Below are 13,870 nucleotides of genomic sequence, written 5' to 3' on the forward strand. Positions count from 1 at the left end.
ATAATAGAGCATGTGTTTTATTATTATTATTATTATTATTATTATTATTATTATTAGAAGTAGTAGTAGTAGTATTTGTTTTTATCTCACATCATGATGAAACATGTACAGCTCAACTCTGAAAGCATAAAACAGTCATTCTAAAATTGTGTCTCTATATTGTACAATTCAATTAAACTTACCTGCAGGAATAGTTTTCTTCTGCACAATGATTTTCAGAATAAACAATTAGTAAAAAAACCCAGCAAAAGCAGAACTCCATCTCAGACTTAATTCACTGACTACACTAAACAATAATTTGTTCTCAATTTGATTTCCCAATGCACATATATTTAAATAGGTGATCTATCCTCCGATGGATCTATAGATCCATTTCAGCATTTGATTGGTAACAGATAAAGTTGGAAGTTGTTCCATCTCTGCCTGTGATTTTGTTTTTGTATGATGTTTTGCATGTCACACTTTGTTTTTTGTTGAGTTCTTCATAATTTATGTACTAGAAAGAAATTACTCCGGGGAGCATATTTGCTCTGAATGTTTTATTTTTTATATTTTTTTTAATCTGCGTATTTGATTGGTTGCGCTGCAGCTCACGCACACAGAGTACAGAGTGTGAAAATCAGCGAGACGGTCTGCATTTGTTATTTAACACTGTTAAGCTAAGTTTGTTGATTAAATAATGTCAGTACTCATATTACTTTGTATCTCACATTACTGTGATATACAATACATCTCATATTATACAGAGTATATATCATTAATATGTCATGAAATATACTTTTAATATCTTTACAGTTTGTACAATTTTGTGATGCATATATAATATATATATATATATATATATATATATATATATATATATATATATATAAAATTGTACAAATCTTTACAGTTTGTACAATTTTGTGATGTATATATTAGCATGCATTACCATATATGTTAGCAATGTACTCTTGAAAAAATGAGAATATATTGAATACACCAAGTAATTTGTTTCACCTGGAAAGTGTGTTGTGATTGATCCTTCTGTGTTCTGGTAGCCTAATATATTTGATATGTTTACATGAAGCATGTACTGCTTCATGGTAATGTACTGCATGCTTCAGTACATTCCGTACTGAAGCATGCAATGTAAAAAGTGGCAAGTAATAGTAAAAGACATTAAGTATGTAAAAAGTGTGCTTCATTAGCAATTAAAATAAACCAAACCCTAACCTCTCCTTGGGCTGCCACCTTATCGTGGTGGAGGGGTTTGAGTGTCCCAATGATCCTAGGAGCTATGCTGTCTGGGGCTTTATACCCCTGGTAGGGTCACCCAAGGCAGACAGGTCCTAGGTGAGGAACCAGACAAAGCGCAGCCCGAAGACCCCTATGATGAATACAAACTTTGGACTTCGTTTTCCCTCGCCCGGACGCGGGTCACCGGGGCCCCACTCTGGAGCCAGGCCTGGAGGTGGGGCACGATGGCGAGCGCCTGGTGGCCGGGCTTTTACCCACGGGGCCCGGCCGGGCTCAGCCCGAAGAGGAGACGTGGGTCCCCCTTTCGATGGGCTCACCACCTGTCCGAGGGGCCAAAGGGGTCGGGTGCATTGTGCTATGGGCGGCAGCCGAGGGAGGGGACCCTGGCGGTCTGATCCTCGGCTGCAGAAGCTGGCTCTTGGGACGTGGAACGTCACCTCTCTGGTGGGGAAGGAGCCGGAGTTAGTGTGTGAGGCTGAGAGGTTCCGGCTAGAAATAGTCGGCCTCACCTCGACACATGGCTCTGGTTCTGGAAACAGTCTCCTTGAGAGGGGCTGTACGCCTGTACGTTGGGGTTCACCCTGGTGAACGAGAGGGTAGCCTCCCTCCGCCTACGGGTGGGGGGACGGGTTCTGACTGTTGTTTGTGCTTACGGGCCAAACTGCAGTTCCGATTACCCACCCTTCTTGGAGTCCTTAGAGGGGGTACTGGAGAGTGCCCCTCCTGGGGACTCCCTTGTTCTACTGGGAGACTTCAAAGCTCACGTGAGACTTCAACGCTCACGTGAGACCTGGAGAGGCGTGGTTGGGAGGAACGGCCCCCCCCGATCTGAACCCAAGCAGTGTTCTGTTGTTGGACTTCTGTGCTCGTCACGGATTGTCCATCACGAACACCATGTTCAGGCATAAAGGCGTCCATATGTGCACTTGGCACCAGGACGCCCTAGGCCGCAGTTTGATGATTGACTGTCATCGTCTCATCGGATTTGCGGCCGTATGTCTTGGACACTCGGGTGAAGAGAGGTGCGGAGCTGTCCACTGACCACTACCTGGTGACGAGTTGGCTCCGGTGGTGGGGGAGGAAGCCGGTCAGACCTGGCAGGCCCAAACGTGTAGTGAGGGTCTGCTGGGAACGTCTGGCGGAGTCCCCTGTGAGACGGAGCTACAACTCTCACCTCCGGCAGAACATCGAACACGTTCCGGGGGAGGTGGGGGACATTGAGTCTGAGTGGACCATGTTCCGTACCTCCATTGCCGAGGAGGCCTATCGGAGCTGCGGCCGCAAGGTTGTTGGTGCCTGTCGAGGCGGCAACCTTCGAACCTGTTGTTGGACACCTTCGGTGAGGGATGCTGTCAAGCTGAAGAAGGAGTCCTACCTGGCCTTTTTGGCCTGTGGGACTCCAGAAGCAGCTGATGGGAGCACACTATGATCACGCTACAAATATATAAAATATAAAATGCTCATTTATTTAGTTGTTCCAAAATAATATACTTCAAGTTAAATAATCCTACTGATGATTAGTCTGGCTTCAAGTATTCTCATGTATGGTAAAATTTTATAAACTTAGAATATCTATTTTTCAGAAGGGAGGTTATTTTCTTGATGACCAAGAAGATGTCCTGACTTAGTAATTTTGATCTAAATTACTGGTTGTTTAAATAATTGCCTTAAGCAATTATTTATTATTCATAGCTTAAATAATCTCCTATTATTATTATTATTATTATTATTATTATTATTATTATTATTATTATTATTATTATTAAATAATCTCCTACAGCTAAAACCAAATATCTTTAATGGATCTGGTATTAAGCACATATCCAAATTTTAACTAACACAGCCTTTTTGAAATCCTGATCCTTCATTAGCCAGAATAAAGACCTGATTGTATTTTATAATTCACTCCTTTAACCCTCCTTTGCTTTACACAATCATGCTAAATCTGCAGTCAGTTGAGTTTAAAATGTTGACAGCAGCGATGGGAGCTGACAGCAGTGCAGCTTTTAGGTGAGAGGTGGATGCAGTCATACTGCAAAAAAATGAGCAGAGCACAGACCTTAAGTACTGCCATGATTAATACCTTCATAATTAACTCTGCCATAATGACAAAGATGTGCTGTGTGTATATGTGGGCCAGAGCTTATATAACAAAATATGTATCACAGTAAGTTATACTGATTCAACCAACACATGTACAGATTTTAGTATAAATGATGGACTTAAAACATCATTTTAATTGTTCCTGTCATTAACCTGAAGTAGTTGAAGTATGTTTTGAGATCTAGCTGCCTTTATGTAACATTCATAATCTGCGACACACATTTCATATAAATAAAACACAAAACAATCCTCCACTGCCTACCATCACAAGAAATCCAACTAATTAACCTTCCAATGTCGTCACATAGGAAGGTTAATTCCAATAGAATTGGTATTAACTCCAATAGCCATTCTGATAGGTTTATTCCTCTGAACACATTTTTATTTACATTTTTTGCATTCACAGATCTGAGCTGTGTAAAACTGTTTTATCTACATGACTGCTTGTGTTTGCTCTCTTTGCAAAAAAAATGAAATCTTTCTCAATAGGGTTTGATTAACAGTTTTGCTTAGTTTATACCACATTTGCCTTCTGTTCTTGTGTATAAATATTTCAATATTATTGTTTTTTATTGGGCTGGAACTATTAGCAAGACCCATTTAAATTTCTTACAAGACCCATAAAGTGCTGCAATCTTATTTCTGAAGGTCTCAAACAGTCTCACCATGGTGGTCACACTCACCTCAACAATTAGGAGCAAACAAAACTATATGACCACGATTCAAACTAGAAAAATTCTTCCAAATGCGGAACGACGACATATGTTCTAATCATAAAAACCTTATTTGATATGCCTCAGTGTGATTTTGGCCATTTTACGCAGCCAACGTCTTAATTTATTCACCACCAGAATTTTTTTTTTATTTTATTGCATTTAACAAAGTTTTAAAAGCCATTTTTGTTCAGCCTAATTGCATGGTTATTTTTCATGAATTTTTCATCACCGTTAAAATTTGTAATAATTATCCATTCTTCAAAAGATGTTAGAAAAACTCTGGTTTTCAAAGTGTGCTCCTATGTTTTTTCACGTCACCATTTCAATGATTTATGTCTTTAACGGGTTTCAAAAGTATTAAAATCAAATCCTCAAAATACAGATTATATATGATCCATAGGTGTGGAACTCTAGCAGAATTAAAACCTTTGGGATTCATTGTTTAATTTATCTTTGAGATAAAAAAAAAAGTAGAAGTACAAAAAAATTATATTCATGAAAAATTATTATATAATTATTACTTACATATTGTCTCTAAATTAGAATAACTGCGGAATAAAATATGTCTTTTTATGTTTTTATCCACATTTGCTTTCACTTATATTGATCTACAACAAGCTTCAGCTATACTTTCTGGGTTAACCTCACAGGCAAAAACATTTGACTGCATTCCTAGGGCATCTATTTCCGACATTCAGGGACTTCTATTTAAGTCTGACAGACTTCCCTTCACATTGAAAAATTACACCTGAGGGCCATTTTGTGCATTGGAAAGTTATGCCAAGGACTCATGACCAAGTGTCTTTATGTGACGAGCCGGAAATGAGAATGTGCTGCTGCGCAATAGTTTCTATTGTCTCAGGTATAATTTGGTGTACATAACACCAAAACACAGAAAAGACCCTCAGCAGGAGTGTCAACAATGTGACAGTTAAAACAGGAGGCAGTAAGCAATGAGAGATTACAGCGCACAGAGTACAATGAGACCTTAATTTAGCAGATTCTTCCTTTCCTTTAACAGAACAAAGGTTAAATGACTCGTTCGGAGCCAACAGGTCCATCAGTAGTCAGCCCTGGGAACTGGGCAGTGATTGGTCATGCTAGATATAGGTCTGCAGGGAGTACTTGAGCAAACCTGTGATGGCAGGTGAAATTAAAAACACAAGAAAAAATGCAAGATGCAAGAAACATTTGCCTGCTTTAATCCCAAGATGTGCCACCTTGGCTGGTGTGTGTGTGACTCTGTTTTAGTCATTGGCCCTCCTGATCTGGCAGAGCAGCACAGCTCAAAGGTAAATGAAGTGAAAAACACAGTCAGGTCTTGTGGGTGGCAGATACAGGGCAGGATGGGAGCAATTTGCCAGTATCATCCTTGGACATTAAAGGTTAGAGGGCAATGGAGACAGTGTCTGAGCTAAATGAAGCAATCATAACATAAAACAGCATGAGTGTGGAGGGTTCATTAGAGAGCAGTTTGCAGCTCTTTTGGCTTTCTCTTGTAATAAACTAGCAAATGTTTTCACAAAGAAATACAGACAGTTCATCATTTTTAATGTAGATATAACAATGTAACAAAACCATTTCCCCAACCAGTGTATCATAAAGCATCTGATAGTCATTTAGCAGTAGCTGTCAGCCTTGAAAAAACACTTATATCGCAAGTGTCACTAGAATGGAAGAAACTGTCAAAGCTCCTTGGCAAAACAGCTTTGTGTATCAAGGGGGACGAGACATTCAACACCCAAACATCAGCTACAAACAATATTCACTTAGACTGGCTGAAAATGTGTTTACCCAAAAATGTTGGCAAGATGAGATATTTCAACAAATTTTGCTAACTAGCATGTGAGCCAACAGATGCTGTGATGTTCCTTTGTTAATATTATATGGGATTTTAGCATTATTTTATCCTTTAAGCCACAGAGGTGGGAATTCTAGTACATTCACACATTTTATACCAAAAAAAGAGAAAATTCCTCTTAAACGTATGTTCATTTGATGGAGACAATACATTTTTGAGTCACTATTCATACTTATGTTGTGAAAGCCAATCAGTAGTGAGGTCTAAAATTAAAATAGTTTTTATCGACAGCACTATTTTCTTCCTTCATTGTAAAACGTGTTGTTTTTTTTTTTACACCTTGTTTTTTTCCAAGCATCAAAAATACAATAAAAATTGTTTGGAAAAAAAGCTTAAATCAAGTTTTTCTCATTTGTTCAGACAAATGTGTTGTTGGTTACAGTTTGCATAATGATCAATTGCTTTCTTTAACCTGTGAGACTCATTCTGACAGTGTTGCAAATTACCTGCCATGTGACAGTAAATGAATATTTTCTGAAAGATAAAACACAAACATGCCCTGGCAGGTTTAATCTGACCATCTCGCTGGACAGCCAAGCAGCTGCAGGGCGGGTAATATTAGAGTGCGTTCCATTTCATACAATAGGCCTTAAAGCGTCTGCCTTTCCTTGTTTGTCTAAAAGACAATTTAGAGACCTGACATCGAAACACAATAGATGTTTAATATGACCGTACATCCAATACTATATAATTGTGTGGGATGACAGCTTCTACAGAAGCAATAATGTTTCAGAGTGCCTTGCTGTCAATGAAAAGTTAACAGTAGATTTCCTTCTGCAATACAAGTCATTCCTGGGTACAGTAAAAAAGAAAGTTTTTCCAAGGTGGAAAGGGAATACTACTACAAGTCACAAGATTGCATACCTTAAACTCTGCCCTAATGTCACCTTTTGGGTAACTTTCCATGGAGTAAACCTTCTGCCCCTTACATTTAAGTTCAAAAACAAAAGAATAAATCAGCTATAAGCCTTTGAACAGTCTTGCATTGAGAGTCTTGGTGTGATGACGCAGTCAGAACAGAGTCAACCACTACATCAAAACATGGTGTTTCTGGGCACATCCCACCAAGAGGAGACCCAGATGAAGACCCGCTGGAGAATCTATATTTCTTGGCTGGTCTGGGAACGCCTTGGATATTCCAAATGACCGGAAAGAGGGAAGTGGGGGCTTCACTGCTTAGGATGCTGTCTCCTTGACCCGATCTTGATAGGAGGAAGATAATGGGCGGATAGAATACTAAATTGAATAGTTTTACAAAGACATATTTTGATAAGTATTTGAAATTAAATAAGTTTAAGTCATAACCTACAGCAATTCTGTTACAGGCAGGCCAGATCGCATGCATCTGATGTGAAAAAGTTAGTTGTCACAACAAATGATTTGAATCAGAATGATTTAACATTTATAGAGAGCTGTACAGAAGCATTAAACCAGACAAAAATGACAAAAACATGTTATCCCAGACCAATAAAATCAAGAATTTTGCCAGTCTTTGTCCTGTTAAAAAAAAGCATCTGAATATTTGGTCCAGTACTACAGCAGCTGTGAATGTCATTACTCGAAATTACTCTTTAACGCAGTTCTCTGGAGATCAAAAGTTAAGTATCTCATTATCTTAAGACAACATAGTTCATTTTGTTCAGATAAGAGGGTAATTATTTTGTAATCAAAAGAAAACAAAAGCATTTCCTCTTCTGATTATCTGAGATCACGAGTACAATACATGCGGCGATGGCATCTTGACAATATCAGCAACTGATTAAAGATGAAAATGTCAGATGGCAAACAGAGATGGCCTGATATCTTTAGCTGTCACATCGACCATCAGGCTTGATTTAGGCAGATGTGGACTGAAGCACAGAAGAATAAGGTTTTTAACCTCACTTGGTGCCTTGACTCTAGCTTCAGCTATTGCTTCTCCAGCTATAACAGGGGCCGAGTTCTCAATGATTGTCCTGTGTTCTTGAGAAAACGGACATCATTATTTTTAAGATAATGAGTCAACTTATTTTATCACATAAAAAAAATAAAAAAACAACACAAAAAACTAATTTGTACCTGTGAGATGGAGACATACAACTGATAGCCATTAGTCACTGCTCGAAAAAGTGTCCCGACTGCTGTGCCTAACATGAATGTGAATATTTGGAAGGATGGCGGATGTTGAACCCAACTGGAATGAATGAGGCATGTAAGTTCCCATGAATAATTTGTTGAAGGTAGCATAGAGTATACTTAATTCTGAATCAGCTCTGATGAGCATTGTAAACAGTGTGTCACCTTGTTCTATCAGACCAGACAGTAGTTTGTACAGATACTTACTTCATACTGAGCTACCCTTACTTCCTGATGTAAGGCAGCAGAAAATATGTGATGGTTCATTACTGGTTCATTTTGAAGGTCAGCTAAATATGACTATTCATACATGTCTCTTTATTGTATAGGTCATTTATCCTCTTATAGGAGAGTGTGCTTAAATAAATCTAAGGTTGATAGGTAATAGCAATGTAATGGGCACCTTGCTAAATTTGCTGACCCTCACTTCCCCCTTTGGCCGAACATTCTTCTATCCTCAATCTATTTTTTATGTATATGAATTTACCAAAAAAAAAACATAAGTGCCAATGTATTCAACATCTTTATATATTTATGTTTATGTTGCTTACTTATTCAGGGTTTTGCACATTTTGTTCCTCTTAAGTGTGCCATGTACAAATGCCTTATGCTGACCTTTTTATCTAGGCCAGTAGTTTGACAACAACTCCTGAAATTCAAAACACATCAGGGTATTTTCATTTCATAGTATTAAAAATAGTACACAAATAAGTAAAAATGCTCAAATTATCTAATGAGGCCTTGATGGTGCACATACATGCAAATTTTGACCTTGCCACCTAAATGCTGCTGCTGAAATCAAGTCAATTGGAAAAAATTGGATATTTTTTCAATTTGTTATTGTCCACTTAGTCGATCTGAATTATAGACTTGACTAACATGTCTGGTATCCATTTATTCCTTTGCTTCTGTAGTCTTCTTCAAGGTTTGTCATGTTTTGCATTCATGACAAATGCAAAACATGATAGATAGATAGATAGATAGATAGATAGATAGATAGATAGATAGATAGATAGATAGATAGATAGATAGATAGATAGATAGATAGATAGATAGATAGATAGATAGATAGATAGATAGATAGATAGATAGATAGATAGATAGATAGATAGATAGATAGATAGATAGATTCACCAACTTCCAAAATACGAAGACCAGCTCATCTATCACCAAGAAATATGAAATTCACTTAAATCAAATTTCCATTCCCTTTGAAATTCAACAGGTCTTCTTGAGAATGTCTAAATGCCAAAATACATTGACCTGCTACGTGCCTGGCTTATTATGCATGTTAATAAGCAGCTGAACAGGTGTATGTTACAATAGGTCTGTGTCAGTTTGGTGGTTTTGTTTTTGATGTTGTTCTGTTTGAAACTGCAGCTGCGTATCCTGCTGAGAATGAGCGGATTGAACTCACTCTCAGTCATAGATCTGCAGTGTACCATCAAAAGCTATGCTTATTTCACTTGTTTACTCTAAAAATGCAGTGTTTGCTGGGTTTTATTCATAATCCCATGGTATCAGACATCTGTACTCTGTTTAACTTAACACTATCCACTATCGCTATTGCAAGGTTACTAACGCTGATGTGTGTGCACTCAGGTTGTGACCACCGAAAGTCGATGATAATTTCCTTCATTCTGCCCACATTGTGCAACTGGTAACTGCTTCTACACCAGCTCTCCAACTGTTAGCTGCTATTTAAATATGGCTTCTGGATTAGGATTACCACCATGAGATTATCAGTGTCCCCCATGTGGTTACAGTTTTAAAGCACTTCTGGATGCCTTGGTCAGATGCAGTGCTTTTTGTAACTCTTCATGATCATCCTGGAGATAAATTCATAGAGCTGCTTCCAGGTATCCAAAAGACAGACATTGCATTGTTTTTGGATGTTTTGTTTTTTACCTGGATTTGAGGCATTGACACTTATGTCCAGTCCAGTCCTTCAACATGATGAAAAATCGGTTGGAAGAGTCCAACAAGAATTTATCAACAGATACGCTAAATTACTCAGGTTGGTAAATCCTGTTATTGTCTGTTTCAAACACTGAATTGTTGATCAATTTGTAGCTTCACATCTAAAGAAGCTCATCATCTTACAAAATATTTGATAAAACCCAGGCTTTTCCCCCACCTTTTGTTACATCTTGGAAAACACTGAAGCATAATTCTTAAGTGGCAGCTTGCAGACTGTCTTAAAGGGAAAGTGAATAGCTTTCACCACTTTACAAGATGTTTGCATAACTATTACAAAGGCGTCCTGCCCAAACCTCCATTAGCAGCATCTTCCCTGTGGAGAATGTCGTCAGCATGACAAAATGGCTTCTAATTTGAAGATATATTGACATTTTCAAATTGCTGATTGCTGATTGCAGTCACACACAGAGATATTGTTTCATAATAAGACTTTCCTTTTATATGAAAGCTCCTTGGAATCTACATTTAAAAGGGATTTTGAGGGCTGAAAAAAACAACATTCATGCTGTTTTTAACAGGTTCTGCCGTGATTGTTAGATTAAACATCCACAGCGGATTTAAAAAGAATGAATGTGGAATTTCTTTTCTCACGACCATATGTTTTAAAAATATATTACAGGAGCTCAAAACAGATTTATACTGTGTCAGATGTGACAAGTTGTTTTTTATTAAACTATATAATAATACATACAATAGCACTGTGCTAATGGCATGTGGCTCTTCTGGGTGTGCAGCCATTAGTCTTTCATTTCACTTGTGGAACAAGTGAAAAAAATAGCAATTAGTCCCTTAAACATTTAAATAGTAAACCTGTAAACATGGTAAAAATGATGCAATTTTTTTTTAGTCATAATATTACTTTATTGTGCATTGACACAAAAATATTCAGACAGTACTAATTAATACACCTTTTTAGTGAGAAAAAATATTGTTGGTACTGGTATGTTGAATAGGAACTATATTAGAAATATTTAAAAGAGATAGACAATTTTATGTTCTCAAAACTGAGATTTTTGTCATTTTTCTTATGTAAATGTTTTCTTGTGAAAGTCTTGACAGATTATTCATGATCAAGTATAAACACATTTCTTTTACCATCTGTTTTTAAACTGGTGAATGGTCTACACCGCAGATCTGGCACTTTCCATCCATCCATCCATCCATCCATCCATCCATCCATCCATCCATCCATCAAACATCTTGCAAATACAGTGTGTGTTTAATTCAGACTCTCTGGATGATGGCTTCTCCATCAATCCATTCAAGAAAAAAAAAGTCATTTCCCACCTTCTGATGAATTATTGGCTATTAATTTCCATTTGAAATCTGCAGTCTAATTAACATGTTTGAAACTACATCAAAAGCAGTGATAACCACTGTTTTATTAATAGAACACGCTTTTTGCAGAGCCTGCACACAAAGCTGTGGCAAAGATGGATGTCTTGGCTTTAATTAACCAGAATTATTTACCGACTGGGGCTGGCTTATGGAAGCATCACTCATGTAATGGATATATTAGCAAAAGACTGAAGAGATTAGCTACTGTGGGTTGTAGACAGTTCATTTTGCAATGAGCAGGTATGCAGTACTCATATCTGCAAACAACTTCATACAGAGTTGTGTGAGAATGTGTGATAATATGAGGCTCATGTGCAACTATTAATTCTTACTAACATGATATATGACAGAATCAAAATTCTTGTTAAGAGATTATATAACACATTGCCAAGATAATTACTCCTAACTGCAATTTGATATGCTTTCAATATATTTTTTTACATTATTTATAGAGTAACACTTGAGTTCTAAGGAACAGGATTTTACATTTATTTACAAATAACTATCAGATTGCACCTCTGAGGTAACAGAGCTGTGAATGTGTTGGCAGGTATGTATTAAATCAAACACTGTACTCATTTAGACAGAAAAAAGGCACACACATACACATATTTCCATTTTACAGTCCCACAAATTTGTGAGACTGACAAGATCTAATCTAATGGTTGGCATATAATACTGAACCCAACATAAAGTCACCACCTTGTCATCACCCAAAAGCTTCTGTCACACTGTTTTCTATCTATAACTGCTGGCAAGTGGTGTCATGACATAAAAGCATGTCTTCTGTTTTTGACTCACTTCCGTTCTAATTAATCCACGCATATTAAGATGAATAGTGCAGAATTCAATGCAGCAGAATTCAATGCAGCATTCAATGTCACTGTTGTGTGATGTCACTGTTTTGCAGTGACATCAAACTGCAAAACAGTGAGATGTCACTGTTTTGCAGTGACATCACAGCAAAACAGCCTTGTTTTGCTGTGATGTCACTGTTTTAATGGCATTTTTTTAACTAAGGCAATTACGTTTCAAAGCTGTTATTATGCCCTCCAGCCGTCAATTAATTGTCAAACCTCAGTTTTACTGCATAGCATAGTGTGAGATTAGGTAATGTTATTAATGTCACGTTTTTGCTATGTTTGAATCACAATTCTGTGATGGTATGAGAGTCTTTGTGTCAAATTTAGTTTTCATTTAACTTTCTTTATTTTATTTTTGTTTATAGAGATGAATCTAAATCAGACATGGGGTCTCATTTTCAAGAGTGAACTGTTTTAAACTGCACAAGTTGACGCTGTCATTTTTTTGCACCGTGTCTTTTTATGTAAATCTTTCCACGACTTCTTTATGTACAATTGTCTGCAACTCTAGAGCTGATGGTAAATTATGTTCTAGTACTGACGTTCTAGTACAGCTCAGTTCATCTTTTGGCATCAGACTGATGCAAGAACTCCAGAGAGGTTGTAGTGTGTCTCTGTCCAGTGGTGAGTTGATCATGTCTAAAATTGCAGGCTATCCAGTCCAGAACAGCTGTAGTGACGGCAAATCATGGGTAGCAAAAAGACTTTTAGGAAGAAACAAACATTTGATCATATTATTTGAAGGTGGCAGATTCAGCGGTGTATGAGGATGGTTATGACTACTTTTCTGACAGTTATTATTAGACACAGCACCGTCTCCCATGTTTTTAAAGAATGCTTTTATTTGTATTAGAAACACAATAAGACTTATGTTGGCTCGTACAAACAGCGATAAAACCCTTGGTTTACGGATATCCAAACATGTAACAGATTTTCAATAAAGTAGTAATTAGAAATTGGATTTATTTTCATTCAGCACATTTGTTTCCTGAAAAGTAAAAACAAGCAGTTGCACATTCAGAAATAAAAAAATAATTTTGGCTTCAAATTCTGGAGTGTAGCAAGCCGATAAACAGTGTAGCAGTGAGAAATGTATCCCCAACCGAGGAAGACTTGACTCGGTTAAAGTGATTCCACTTGCCCGACCTCGTCACTTGGAGAACGCACCTTTCTTGAAGCACAATAACAAAAATTTGCATGAAATCCAAGTGGGTGCAGGAGAGAATGAGATTTGTGACAGAGAGTGATAGAGTCGCACAACCGCAGTGAGAAACCGGGAGAGAAGGCTCACTAAACCAATCTCTCGCTGCACCTCAGCAAGTCATTAAATATAAATTCTGGCTGTCATTCACGATGTATTCCCATTCATTGGAATTGTATATTAGTGTCTGATGAAGACGCACTGTTTTCACTGTCGCTACCGCATGAAACCTATCAGCCAATATGTCATGAGGTAGAAAGAGAAACAAATATAGTGCGCCATTGATTTGCTTTTATTTTTTAAACATCATTGTTTCACCCCATTGTTCCCTTCCTAGGTTTTTTTTTCTCTGTTGCAAGGTTAACGCTCCTGTCAGGTGAGAGGAGAAAGAAATACTGTATGAGCACTGAAGACTGTCAAGGGCACCTTTGGCAATGGATAAACAACCACATAT

Source organism: Poecilia reticulata, chromosome 3 (genome assembly GCF_904066995.2).
Source record: "Poecilia reticulata chromosome 3, P_reticulata-male-v2, whole genome shotgun sequence".
In the NCBI taxonomy this organism is placed as follows: domain Eukaryota; kingdom Metazoa; phylum Chordata; class Actinopteri; order Cyprinodontiformes; family Poeciliidae; genus Poecilia; species Poecilia reticulata.